The 13396-nt window shown below is 37.2% G+C and overlaps 1 protein-coding gene across 8 annotated transcripts in view; it reads right to left on the bottom strand.

Annotated features, from left to right (window-relative positions):
- IGSF1 (immunoglobulin superfamily member 1) overlaps positions 1-13396 on the bottom strand; it is a 444083-nt gene that overhangs the window by 201565 nt on the left and 229122 nt on the right. The window contains exon 1 of one of the 8 annotated variants that reach the window (XM_059910641.1): positions 13258-13299. The exons of 6 other annotated variants lie outside the window; for them this stretch is intronic. The gene's annotated coding sequence lies outside the window, so the exon portion shown is untranslated. Of the gene's footprint in view, positions 1-2449; positions 2489-13257; positions 13300-13396 lie in introns of those variants that run through there. One more of the 8 variants, XM_059910642.1, reaches the window with a different exon arrangement.

Here is a 13396-nt window from a genome sequence, read left to right on the forward strand (position 1 = left end):
ACAACAATATTTACTGACCTGCCTTTATTTAGTCTTTTCAATGCATGTAACTTAGTTTTCGTAGAAACAAACTTCTTTTGTCTTCATATTGTGTTGGTTAATATAATTGTATTAAATTTAACTAAAATTATACTTACAAAAACAAGTGTAACTAACACAAAGAGATTCTGGAAAAACACAACTGACTTAGTAAGATAACACAGAATTGGTGGGACAGGACCAGAACTGTGTGGACATACAGAGAGTAGCTGAGTAGCTACTAGTATTATCAGTGCATGGCCACTGGCCAGAATGTTTTGCACAGAGAAAGGAGGGTGCCTTTAAGGTAGAGAGTCATATCTTAAGGCCAGAAGAGACCAAATCAAATGGTGTTTAGCCTAAGATGCTTTTATACTCTGAGCCAGCAAAGAATGAAATGCCTACTGGAAGTTATGGTGAAGGAGATATATAAATATATATAAATATATATATATATATATATATATATATATATATAAATATTTTGCGAGTATATCAGTGGACACAGTATCAAACAGACCTGGCTTTGCCTCTCAGCTCTTCCAATTCCTAACTGTATGATCTTGGGTAACTCACTTCACTTATTTAGTACTCAAGTTTCTTCATGTGAAAAATGAAGTTAATAATACCTATCTCAGTGATTTGTTTCAGGGATTACATAAAATATTGGGTATAAAGTACCTGGCACATGATACATGCTTAGAAAATGTGAATATCCTCTCTTCCTTTCCTCCTTACAATTTTAGACCCTGAGGGCAAAAAAGAACATTAATTCTGTTCCAAGTCATCTGGAAATTTGATGTTAGTTTCTGTTGTATAACAAAGTGAATCAGCTTTCACTGATTCATATATAAATCATATATATATATGTATACATATATCCCCATATCCCCTCCCTCTTGCACCTCCCTCTCGCACTCCCTATCCCACACCTCTAGTGGTCACAAAGCACCGAGCTGATCTCCCTGTGCTATGTGGCTGCTTCCCACTAGCTATCTAGTTTACATTTGGTAGTGTATATATGTCGATGCTACTTTCTCACTTCATCCAAGCTTCCCCTTCTCCCTACCCATGTCCTCAAGTCCATTCTAAAATAAGGAAAGAAGATAACTTGAAAATAAAAATTGATGTAGAAGAAAGAGTGGTAATGAAGAATCAGAGGAAACATTTAGCTCAAAGTAATTTAATTTTGTATCAAACATGAAGAAAAATAAGAAGTTTCTTAAGCATTTTCTGTGTAGTTCTTACCCAGACTGGCCTTGAACCTTATAGAGGAGATTTTCAAGAAATCTATCACTTCCATTTTTCTTAGGCAATAGATAATGCAGTTTGACAAAAGAATTATCACCATGTAGAAAACTGATATGGCCTGGTCTTGATCCAGAGAATAGTTGGAAGAATGTCACATATATATAAATGTAATGGACCCATAGAAGAGAGTGACATCAGTCAAATGTGAAGATAAAGCGGAAAAGTCTTTGGATTTGACTTCAGCTAAGAAGATTCTCAAGAGAGTGGCAACGATGAACATGTAGAAGACAAGAATCATCTGGATGAAGCCCCCAATGAAAAAGAACAAGTAATTCTTGTTTATTATATTTTGTTTATATATATATTATATCTTGTTTATTATATTATATCCAAAAGTGGGTGTTTGAGAATGAGAGTATCAAGAGTGGAGAAATGTCACAAAAGAAGCTCCTGATGATTTGGGCTCATAAACGTCAGATAAAATGGTTGGACTTCCTAAAAACACAGTACTGATAACTCCATCACTTGTTGGATGTAACAAACCTGGGACATGATTACAGGATAGAGCAGGGGATATCTGATTGTGAGGTAAAGTACCTAGGCCAGGGAGGATGGAAGATAACATTTAATACAAAGAGCAAAATGTCAGCATTCGAATTACAGAGCAGGAAAAGAAAATGGTCCTCTTTCTGCCAAAATTTTCACCAGCACCTTTGAGTCTGTGACAGGGGAAAAACAGAAATCAGTGAAGGATAAACTTTAGAGGAAGAAATACATGGTAATTTGGAAATTGGACAAATGTTGATAAGGATGAGTGAGCCAAGGTTTCACAACAAAGGGCACTTATATACTGAGACAAGCACCCCAAAAGGGAACACTTGAAATGTGATCACATAGATGTAAAACAAATTTTGTCAGCAAGCTGTCATTCTTTTGGGCATCCCTCGTCACAACTGCTACATCTTATTAGCTCAACAGCAGGATATTTCATTAGTAAGAATATCAATAGTTAGAATTTCTGTACACACACACAGACACACACAAACACACACAGCAATCTATGGAGATATGTAGAATATAGACTGCTGCTTAATAGAATAGTGCAGGCTGTCTTACTTTGGGCTGATATAACAAAATACCATATACTGAGTGGCTTAAAAAACAAACATTTATTTCTCACAGTTCTGGATGCTGGGAAGTCCATGATCAAGATGATGGCAGATTCAGTGTCTGGTGAGAGCTCTCTTCCTGGTTTGCAGATGGCTTCCTTCTTGCAATATCCTCACATGAGAGAAAGAGAAGGAGAAGGAGAAGGAGAGGGAGAAGGAGGTGGAGAGAGAGAGAGACAGATAGACAGAAACACAGACAGAGATAGAGATCTCCTATCTCTTCCTCTTGTTATAAGGGCATAAATCTCATCATGAGGGCCCCACCCTTGTGACCTTTCTAAACCTAATTGTCTCCCAAATTCCCCACTTCCTGTTACAATCACATTGGGGACTAGAGCTTCAAAATATGAATGAATTTTGGGGGTACAAACATTCAGTCCATAGCACAGATCTTTTTTTTTTTTTTGTAACAAGGCTTCCTCTCACCAGACCTATCTGGAAGCCAGAGGGCACGGCTACTCCACAGTCTGTCCCAGCCTCTGGGACAGACAACAGAGCAGAGAAAGAAAGAGTGAATTCAAGGGGCACAGAGACATCCATAGAACAACACAGCTAAGTGAAAGGAGCAAGTTCCAAAGCAGTATCTATCAATATTATCTGACACCTATTTTTACATGAATATTATATAGTACTATACCTGGGGTGTAATATCACATTATGGTTGATTTCTAAATAGTTTTTACTTTTATCTATTTCTTAAACTTAATAAAATGAATGTCATTTAAAAAAAGAAAAGAATTCCAAATATTACATATAGTTTATGGCCTTAAGACGATGACGTAAAAGGCCTGGATGGAGAAAAAGTTAAAATATTTACAGGGGTTGCTTTTGGGTTATGAATGTGTACGTTTATAGATTTAAAAAGTGGTTATTTCTGGGGGGCAAGTGTTGTAGTTTTGTTTTTGTGTTTGCATCTTAATTTTTCTTTCTTTCAAAATATTATAAAGTGAACATATGTTTTGCTATGATAAATCCAGAAGATATTCAATAAGTAGGTTGGAAGAGAGGAGAATAGACAGGTCTATGATGGAGAGAAGAGAGAGAATAAATAATAAGAATCTCCCTAAATGGTCACACTGTCCTTCATGGGGGTTGGCATTCTCAGCCCAACTATATAGATCTGCAGATTTTATTCAAATGTGTAAAATCATATTATGATTCTACAAGCTCCTTTTGCTCTAAAATTCCTTTTAAAGAAGAAACACAATTCTTATCTAACAGACCTCATAACCTGCAGTAATAGTCATGAGACTGAAACTGAGCAGGACCCTGTCGGGCCCTCCCAGGTACAAATCCTTTCTATGTTCCCTGTTTCTTGTTCATAGCACAGATCTTTATTTCTGGGAACCTGAAGCAGAGACCCTCCTTTAGATCTCACGTGGAAAACAGTGATTAAGTTGGTATGTGATGTCAACCAGATCAATCCATTGTCCCAATATGTTAGCTGCATAGCCTCTTACATCTCCTATGTAGAGCACAACCTAATGCTTTGCATGCAGTAGATGCTTTGAGAAATTTTCATACTCTTTGGTTATGTAATCCAACTTTTGGGACAGTAACCCAAAAATAATCCAAAAGAGGGAAACAATGTTTAGTACAAAGTAATGAACTCTGAAGGCCACTGCATTTTTAAACTCACTTGTATTTTTTGTATTCCAATATGCAGTTATGATTGCTTGGTTTCTGAAGTTCATTAGCTCATTCCATGTACATTTACTGAGGACCTTGCCTAGGCCACACAACATCTTAATTCTGGTAGCACAGACATGAACTGTACAATTGCTGCCCTGAAGGAGCTCACAAGTTAGAAGTGGAGATAGCCATGATACAGGGTAAGAAGTGCATATAGGGAACAATATAAGCACTGAGTCCAGATATGTAGTGACTACATCTGCTGCCTTTGTGTAGGACTTTGGGATGTAGTGGCTTAAGACTCCTCAAAAGCTCAAACTGGAATTCAGATTGCTTTGGAATGGTACCATTCTGAGGCAAAAGAGCTGCTAATTCAATATGACCATGGAATTGAAATTCTGTATGTCCTCTAAGACCTTGTCACACAGTGCCTTCACACACAGTACCCTACTTACTTCTGCTAAGATTTTACAGTTTCCAAAGGTACGTGTTTGCTTAAGATTAGGCAGTCTGGCACCCCCAGAGAAAGTGCCCCTCAAGCACTGGACATTCACAAATGCATTTTTTAATGCTAGAAACAGTGTACACACAAAACCATGGAGATGAACCAATAGTCCAGAGCATGGAAATAACCTACATTCTTGTGAATGGATGGAGCACAATGCTAAGTGGAAAAAAAAAAGATACATTCACTTTGTTTTTCACAGAGGTCAAAGGGTCTTTGCTAACACTATCACAGAGGTCAATTAATTTAATCATGCCTCTAAAAATGATGTTTTATGTTGTTATTTTAAATGGAGAAGATAAAAATTCTTGATTCGAAATCTCATAGGCCAATCAAAGAAAGCACACCTTAGATTCTAGTATCTCAAGAGAAGTTCTCAATCACAGCTGCTCCTCAGAATCCCATGGGCTGATACCAGGAAGGAACCCATGCTGGATCTACTTAATCAGAATCTCTGCATGTGGGTCCTCATCACATGTTTTTGTGTCTGGAGGGTGATTAACTTTATTGAGGTATAATTTTCATCCATAAGTGCAATGTAAGTGTAATTTCATCCATAAATACAAAGTAAGTGTACACTTCAGTGAGCAGGGACAAATGTATATACTTGTGTAACTATCACTCCACAATCAAGATATAAAACATTTACATCACTTCAGAAAGTTCCCTCCTACCCCATCCCAGTCAATCTGTTACATCGTTGGCACCAGGCAATCACTGATCTGTTTTCTTTCACTGTATATTAGTTTGTCTGTCCTGGAATTTCACACAAGCAAATTCATACATACATACAAACTAGAACATATCATTTTTAAAAGTCTCCACAAGTAATTTTGATGGACAGTCAATGTTGGGAACCACTGATATAGAGGCTTCCATAAAGGAAGGAGTCATGATGACCAGCATGAGCTGGACATAAGCCAAAGAGTTTAGATTCTAAAAGCATATGTTTATTTAAATTATGATTTCAAAAATCACCCTTATAAAATTCCTATGGTTCAAAACTAAAGGCCATGAAAAATTATTGGATGAAAATTGAAATTTATATTTAACTACATGAAAACCTATTATATATCAATTACTATATAGCTAAGTGACACATCTATTTCTCAGATTCGTTGTCAAATGCCCAACATCCCCCTCTAACTTAAAAAAAAAATCTTCCTCAATAGGAAGTCATCTAGGTACCAAAGTACATTATTTAGCAGTATAAGACTACAGTGTGGAAGGGGAATGAGGTCTGGGGTTGAGGATACATTTTAATAGACTCAGTCATGAGCACCATAACAGGGCTTGCTGGCATGAGCTGAGTCAGTAAATATGTACACAAGACCAGCTACTGGTTGTCATGGAACAATGGTCTGGACTCTGCCACTGTCTCCATGGGTTTCTGCATCTTTGCTCTCAAGAGTCCCCATTTACAAATGAGATTAAATGAGATGCTTTCAAAGGTTACTTCTGACCTCAACATTCTGTGATCTCTTTTAGTAAATTTCTTGATGGAAATACTGCCTAACACAAATGCTCAATGTTAGTTTGTACTGTAAGAGGAAGCTAAACAAAACTCTCACTGGAAGAGTTTGTGAGGTCAGGTTATTCCAGTTCCTAGTGTGACCACAGCGCCTGTGACAGGAATAAGACTTCAATGTGGGTTCTCTATTCTTGGAGGTAAATGTGTTCTTTGAAGGTTATGTTGTATATTATTTTTAATATTTCTTTGGGAGCCATGCAGAAATTCTAAGAAGATGCCAAACTTTATTTGAAGAAATTATATCATCAGGCAGTTACCTTGGATTTACATGTTTTTCCTTTTTGCCACACAAGAAAGATCTACAGAAATGAATTAGTTCAAAGTTTTGAATGTGTATAGGCAAGAGCATTTTCCCCTCTTTTCTCTTTATGAACCACTCACATAATAGGCATTTGAAATCTAAATCCAGATTAACTTAACAGATCTTTCTAGAGTATCCATAAACTCACCAGGTCATGAAATTCATATACAAGAGAAAGTCTATGTAACCCACAAAACTGTACTTCTATTTAGATAGCCATCTCAGATGTCTGTTCAGAGCAAAATAAGGAGCCGATCTAGATAATGTGCTGGCTTAAGGAAAAAAAAACCCTGTATATGCTTAAGTCACAATGTAAAAACTACATATAAATGATGGTGGTATTAAAACATTACCTATATCCATTCTGGTAAGAATCACTCACAACTCTATTAAAACCAAAAAGAATGCTTGATGGAATATATTCCAAAATAATGCTTTGTGGAAGGTCAAGAAAATATGGTTCCATTGAAAACTGCTGGAAATATGGAAGCATATACATAAATGTAAGTTTATTAAAGTGTTAAATATCTGAAATGCAGGACTTTCAGAAATACTGTGAATAAGACTTCCCAAGTAAAGGGACATTCAAAAAATCATAGACATTTCATTATGAACATGGACACCTCCTCACAGGTAGAGAATGTGAAGTGCAGAGAAGGTTAAGGGTAGTTTCCACTCATAAAAGAAAGAAGAATGAGGCAGACATTTCAGCTTAAAGGGCACCCCAACTTTATGCTGACACGCTGGAAAAAAATGCATACCCACAAAGAGAAAATAAAGACGCTAAGGGAGATGGAGTTAGAAGCAGGGACCAAAGTAAGAGGATGCAAGTGCTCAGTACTGGTCCCAGCGGACATTATGACTCTGGGCATGTGGTGCGAGTACCCATTTATCTCTGCCATCTCTCCCTGCCCACTCATGCTCAGACCCTCTCTAGAGAAACCCCTGCTCTTGAGAGAAAACCCTAGATCATGCTCTCTACAGTAGAAAGACTAATCCCAGCGCCCTGGGACTCCTGGGAATTGCTGGGGGTGAGCAGGAGAGAGGTGGGGAGACAGATGGAAGAGAGGGCGGTGAAGGGTGTAACTGTTAACAAAGGTGACACCAGTGCATTCAGCTAAAGGAGTCTGGTACAAGTGGGAGAAGTTGGGGCAGGAGGTCTTCCCTCTCTTCCTGCATCTGTGTGGGGCTGTGCTGGTGACTGCCACACTTTCAAAAATGTCCTGTTGCAAACAAGTGCCAGTGTTCTTGCTACACTAACAAGCTAAGTGACGCAGTGGACAAAGCAAGGATGCTGTTCCTGGCTCAATCTCTCTTCGACAACGATAATTTGCCACGTCAACTTACCTTGCCAGGCATGAAGCATCAGAGGATTAGCTATTAAAAGAAAGACATTTTCTTGCTCATTACAGCCTACAATGCAAAATGTCCAGAGATGTAAAGAGTTCTGTTTTCACCATTAAAGTAGAAATTATTTCCGGCAGCTTTGGGAGAAAATGCAATTATTTTCCTTCCTGTCACAGAGTTTCCACACTCACCTAGAGATGAGCGTACCCTATTAAAATGGCCTCATCTTTCTTTGAATGATGCCAATGAATGATCTTCCCTGACCTGTGGGGGGGGGGGGCTGGTCCCTGAGCCCTCACCCCTTGGGATGTGGGGTCACCAAAGGCAGAGGTAATTAGACAGCACTGAGTCATTACCACTCACATCCCCTAGCCGCAGGAAGAGGAAACTTTTCACGGAGGAAAATGAACTCTTCAGGCAGAGTCCACTCATTTTTCCAATGACCAGAACCCACTCGGGCCAGACTGCCACAGGCTGTGTCAGTGCTCTACTCCTGGAGAAGTCTAGTGGGCCCCCCTAGGAAACGTTACACTTTGGGTCTGCTTAGCCACAGCTCTTTCCCCCTCTTAGCCACCACAGAGAAAGAGGGATACCTGTAGCTCCACCTACACGAATCAGAGCTCATTGGCGGTGGTCACATCTCTCCGCCAGCTTGGTTGTTGAGTGAAATTGGCCCAGGTGGCAATTTGCCTCCCTGAGCAACTGATTCACTCGGCTTTGATCTGGCCACTGGGCTGGCCATAATCTCAGCCCGTGCTTCAGGCCCTCTTCCTCTTGGTTCCAAAGAAGAACCCAGTGAGATAGTGTGGCTATCTCAGTGCAATCTCGTCCTCATAAATTCAGGATCAACATTCTAAAGATGACACGTTTGCACCATCTGGCATCATGAACATTCGTATCACCGCCCAAGACAGATATCCAGAATAGACAAGTCAAGAGTCCTTCTCTACACACATACCTTCTTACCATGCTTTTTACTTCAGGATGTTTTCCATAGTTCAGTGAAAGTTCAGTGTTATGATATAAGCGTAGCAGTGAAGTATTCTGATTTATATGTTTTTTTTAAAAGATTGCTCTTGTTGAAAGTGGAAAATAGATTCAAAGAGAAGGCAAGAGAAAAGTTAGAGCTGCACAGAGGTTCCGGGCAATATATGATAGTGTGAGAAGGGTACCTGGAGAGACAGGTTTCTATACAAGACAAATTTTGTAGATGGAATACACAGTATTTGCTAATGAATTTTAAATAAGAGGTATAGGGAAAAGAGTATACAAAGATGACTCGCAATTTTCTGACTTGAATAACCAATTTTACGAAGATTCCATTTTTGGAGATAGGGAAAATTATACTTGTGAACAGGTTTTGGGGTAAAAAACTTGTATTTCCATCAAACAACTAACTTTCTGACCATTCTCCTCCACTCATAAATCAAATCTAACAAGTCAACTCCATCTTGTTAAGGCCAGCCAAGCACGACCAGTACTCCCAAAGGATAGTCCTATGTTCTCATTTTTGTGTGGTTCCAGCATAGATTGTGAAGGGAATAAGTCATCATACTGGTAATTCTTATACAATGACAAATATCTTCATGCAAAATTCAATCCACCATCCAGAAATTTCCAATTAATAAAACAGTAGAATATTATTTGGCCTTTAAAAAGGAGATCCTGCCATTTGTGACAACATGGATGGCCCTGAAGAATGTTATGCTAAGTGAAATAAGCCAGATACAGAAAGAAAGATGCTGCATAACCTTACTTATATGTGGAACCTAAAAAACTCAAATACATAGAAGCAGGGAAAGAAATGGTAGTTACCAGTGGCGGGGAGGTGGGAGAAATGTGGAGATGTTGGTCAAAGGTTAAAAAGTTGTAGTTATATAGGATGAATAAGTCTAGAGATCTAATGTACAGTATGATGACTATAGTTAATAATACTGTAGTGAGTACTGGAAATTTGCTAAGAGAGTAGATTCCAGGTGCTCTCACCATACACTCAAAAAAATGGTAATTGTGAGAAGGGAATGTTAATTAGCTTAACTGTAGTAATCATTTCACTATGTAAAAATCAAAATATCAACTTAAATATATACAATTTTTACTTTTAAAAAATGGATGTTTGAGCAATATTTTTAGATGTTTGAGATTTTTCTCTTTTGATCCAGATATTTCATGCTGTAGACCATATCCAAGGAAAGTTAAGCATTGTGTGGTCATTCTAAAAACCACTTAGGGTAAAAAGTTTTCTTCCTGGAACTTTCATATAGTGAAGGATCACAGTTATTTGACCACCTCCTTCACCAAAGATGCAAGTGCCACAACCTCAGGCATCTGGGCATATTGTTACACTTTTCCATGTCAAGGGAGGATTTGTCAAGGCTGTCATTCTTTAACACATGTAATAAAAATGTCATGATCTGCTTCCTTCTTAAGCAAGAGACAAAGCCTAGGTTGCCATGACAACAAACAATTTAATAAAAAATAGAAAAATTCAATTAATCAGTAAATCAGTCAATCCTTTCATTTCCAGAAGGATCAAACAACTTACTGGGCATAGTGTGACATTCTTTTAATGTCTTGAAGAGACAACCAGAATTTTTACAGCAAATTTTAGTATGATATACGAATAATTGAAGCAAAAAATTGCCTTTCAAGTTTCCTGTTTAACTGGATATTTCAAATAAAAATGTTAATGTTGCTGAAATGAGTTGATAAATGTTCTCAAATCCCCATATCACTTGACACTTCTTGGCAATTTAAGTTGCCTTCATATTTCAAGCTCATAGTAGTAATGGCAATCAGACCTGCAATAACAGAGGTTAACTTTCATCACATGAGAACCCAGTTTCTTATCACTGATTAACAAAGTATAACATACAAACAATGACTGTAGGACGTATATGTGAATTGTAACTCCTATCGTGTAGTTGTGTTGCACTGAGCCAGTCATAGTCCCTTATTCTCACTTTTTTTTGGCAACAATATGCATTTGTTAAATGATTTTTAAGGATTTAGAGTAAGTTTGTAGTTGACATGATGAATCTTTCTGTGGCCAGGACGAGGATCTGTTTGTCTATTTATCTTTCTCTATCTAAATCTGTCCAGTGAGCTATTAGTCTATGATTAGAAAAAAAAACAATTTGAGGCAGATCATAAAGCTAAACATAATACAAGATACATATAAAACTATTAGTAAAGTTAATGTGCAAAGTTTATGTAACAATCTGTGTACTATGCTAAGAAATGACCCACAAATTTGGCTCAGTCCCACACAGTAGCAAAAGCAAAGGAGGAAATACAGTGACAAGAGCCATAGTGTTCACAAGAGTATTATGAAAGAAAATTTTCATGAGAGACAGTTTTTTTGGGGTAGCAAATCCAGAAAGAAATGTATAATGTGGGTCTTTATAAAATTGGAAAATATAGAGAACAATGTCCTCAAAAGCATTCTGTCAGTAAAATACAATAAGTAGCTAGCTTCATAGGACTCTTGATGATATACCTCAATGCAGGCTGATAGCATTTTGTTAAAGGGCAATTTCATTAAATAATTCTGCAAAAAGACAAAATAATGTGGTCTAAATATACATCTCTCTGATGATATAGCTTGATTTCCAAAGTATAAATCTGGAGAAGTGAATGTAATGTATTTCCTTTAAGCTATTCTGTGTATCCTTTCCCCCCACCCCCCGGCAACTCAGGTTTAGATAAGATACAAAAATTAAGACTCTACTTTCTGAAGACCAATTGGGGTAAAGATTTTCCAGTTTTCCAATTAAGGACAGACTAATAAGTTTTAATAGTTGCTTAAACAGCTTTGAGATAGATATCACATCATGAAAATTACACAGTGTAATACTAATTTCTGAATGTATGGCCACATATTGAATATTTTCTCAAAAAATGAGCAAATGAGCTAAAAAGGTCCCAAAGTTCTGTGACATGATGCAACGTCTTTTTAAAAATTTCTAACCTTTTCACTTCAGTGGTGTTAAATGTAAAATATATTCATAAGGTTATGCAACTATCACCACTATCTAATTTTAGAACATTTTCGTTACCCCAAAAAGCCGTCAATCCCCATTTTCCCACCTCTCCAGCCACGAATTATCTGTCTATAGATCTGACTATTCTAGCCATTTCATATAAATTGAATCATAGTATATGTGGAGTTTTGTGACTGGCTTCTTTCACGTAGCATAATGTTTTCAAGGTTTATCCATGTTGTAGCATATATCAATGCTTTATTACTTTCAATGGCTGAATAATATTCCATTGTATGAATATACCAAACTTTGTTGAGTCATTCATCAGTTGACAAACCTTTGGATTTTCCCAGTTCTGGGCTGTTATGATTAATACGGCTATGAACATTCATGTACAAGTTTTTGAGTATATACCTAGAAGTGAAATTGCAGGGTCATATGTTAACTCTATGTTAAACTTTGGCCAACTGTAAAACTGTTCTTAAAAGTGATTAGGATTGACATAAATACACTACCATGTGTAAAACAGATAGCTAGTGGGAACCTGCTATAAAGCACAGGAAGGTCGGCTCGGTGCTCTGTGATAACCTAGATGAGTGGGAAGGGGGTTGGTGGGAGGGAGGTCCAAGAGGGAGGGACTATATGTATACATATAGCTGATTCACTTCATTGTACAGCAGAAACTAACACAACATTGTAAAGCAATTATACTCCAATTAAAAGAAAGTGAATGCAACATTTTACATTCTCACTAGATATGTATAAGATTCCAATTTCTCCACCCTTGCCAACACAGTATTGTCCATATTTTTATTATAACCATTATAGTGGGTGTGAAGTCTTATCGTGATTTGGATTTGCACCTCCCTCATGATCAATGACGTTGAGCATCTTTTCATGTCCTTACTAGCCATCTGTATATCTTCTTCAGAAAATAACGAGTTCAACCCTTGGCTTATTTTTAATTGGATTATTTGTGTTTTTATTATTGAGTTGTAAAATTTCTTTATATATTCTGGATACAAGTCCCTTATCAGATATGTTATTTGTTAGTATTTTCTTTAACACTGTTCATTGTCTTTTTCACTTTACTGATGGCATTCTTTGAGAACAAATATTTTCAACTTTGACAAAGTAGAATTTATCCATTTTTTTGTTGTTATTGTGCTTTTGGTGTCATAGCTAAGAAACCGTTGCATATTACAAGGTCATTAAGATCAACATCTAGGCTTCTATCTAAATTTTTTATAGTTTAGCTATTACAGTAAGGTCTTTTAATCAATTTGTAACTTTTGAGTTAATTTTTTTAGATGACAACAGTCCAACTTCATTCTTTTGCATGTGGATATCCAGTTTCCCCAGCACTGTTTGTTGAAAAACTACTCTTTCCCCCATTGAATTCCCTTGGCATACTTGTCAAAAAATAAACTGACCATAAATGTGTGGGTTTATTTCTGGATTCTCAATTCCATGCCATTGATCTATATGTTTGTATTTATGCTAATACTACACTGTCTTACCATGACTCAAGCTGTGCAATAAGTTTTGGAATCCAGAAGTGTGAATCCTCCAACTTTATTATTCTTTTTCAATTGCTTTGGTTGTTGTGGGTCCCTTGTACTTCCATATGAATTTTAGGATCAGCTTCTCAATTTCTGC

The sequence above is a fragment of the Balaenoptera ricei genome, chromosome X (genome assembly GCF_028023285.1).
Source record: "Balaenoptera ricei isolate mBalRic1 chromosome X, mBalRic1.hap2, whole genome shotgun sequence".
NCBI classification, from domain to species: domain Eukaryota; kingdom Metazoa; phylum Chordata; class Mammalia; order Artiodactyla; family Balaenopteridae; genus Balaenoptera; species Balaenoptera ricei.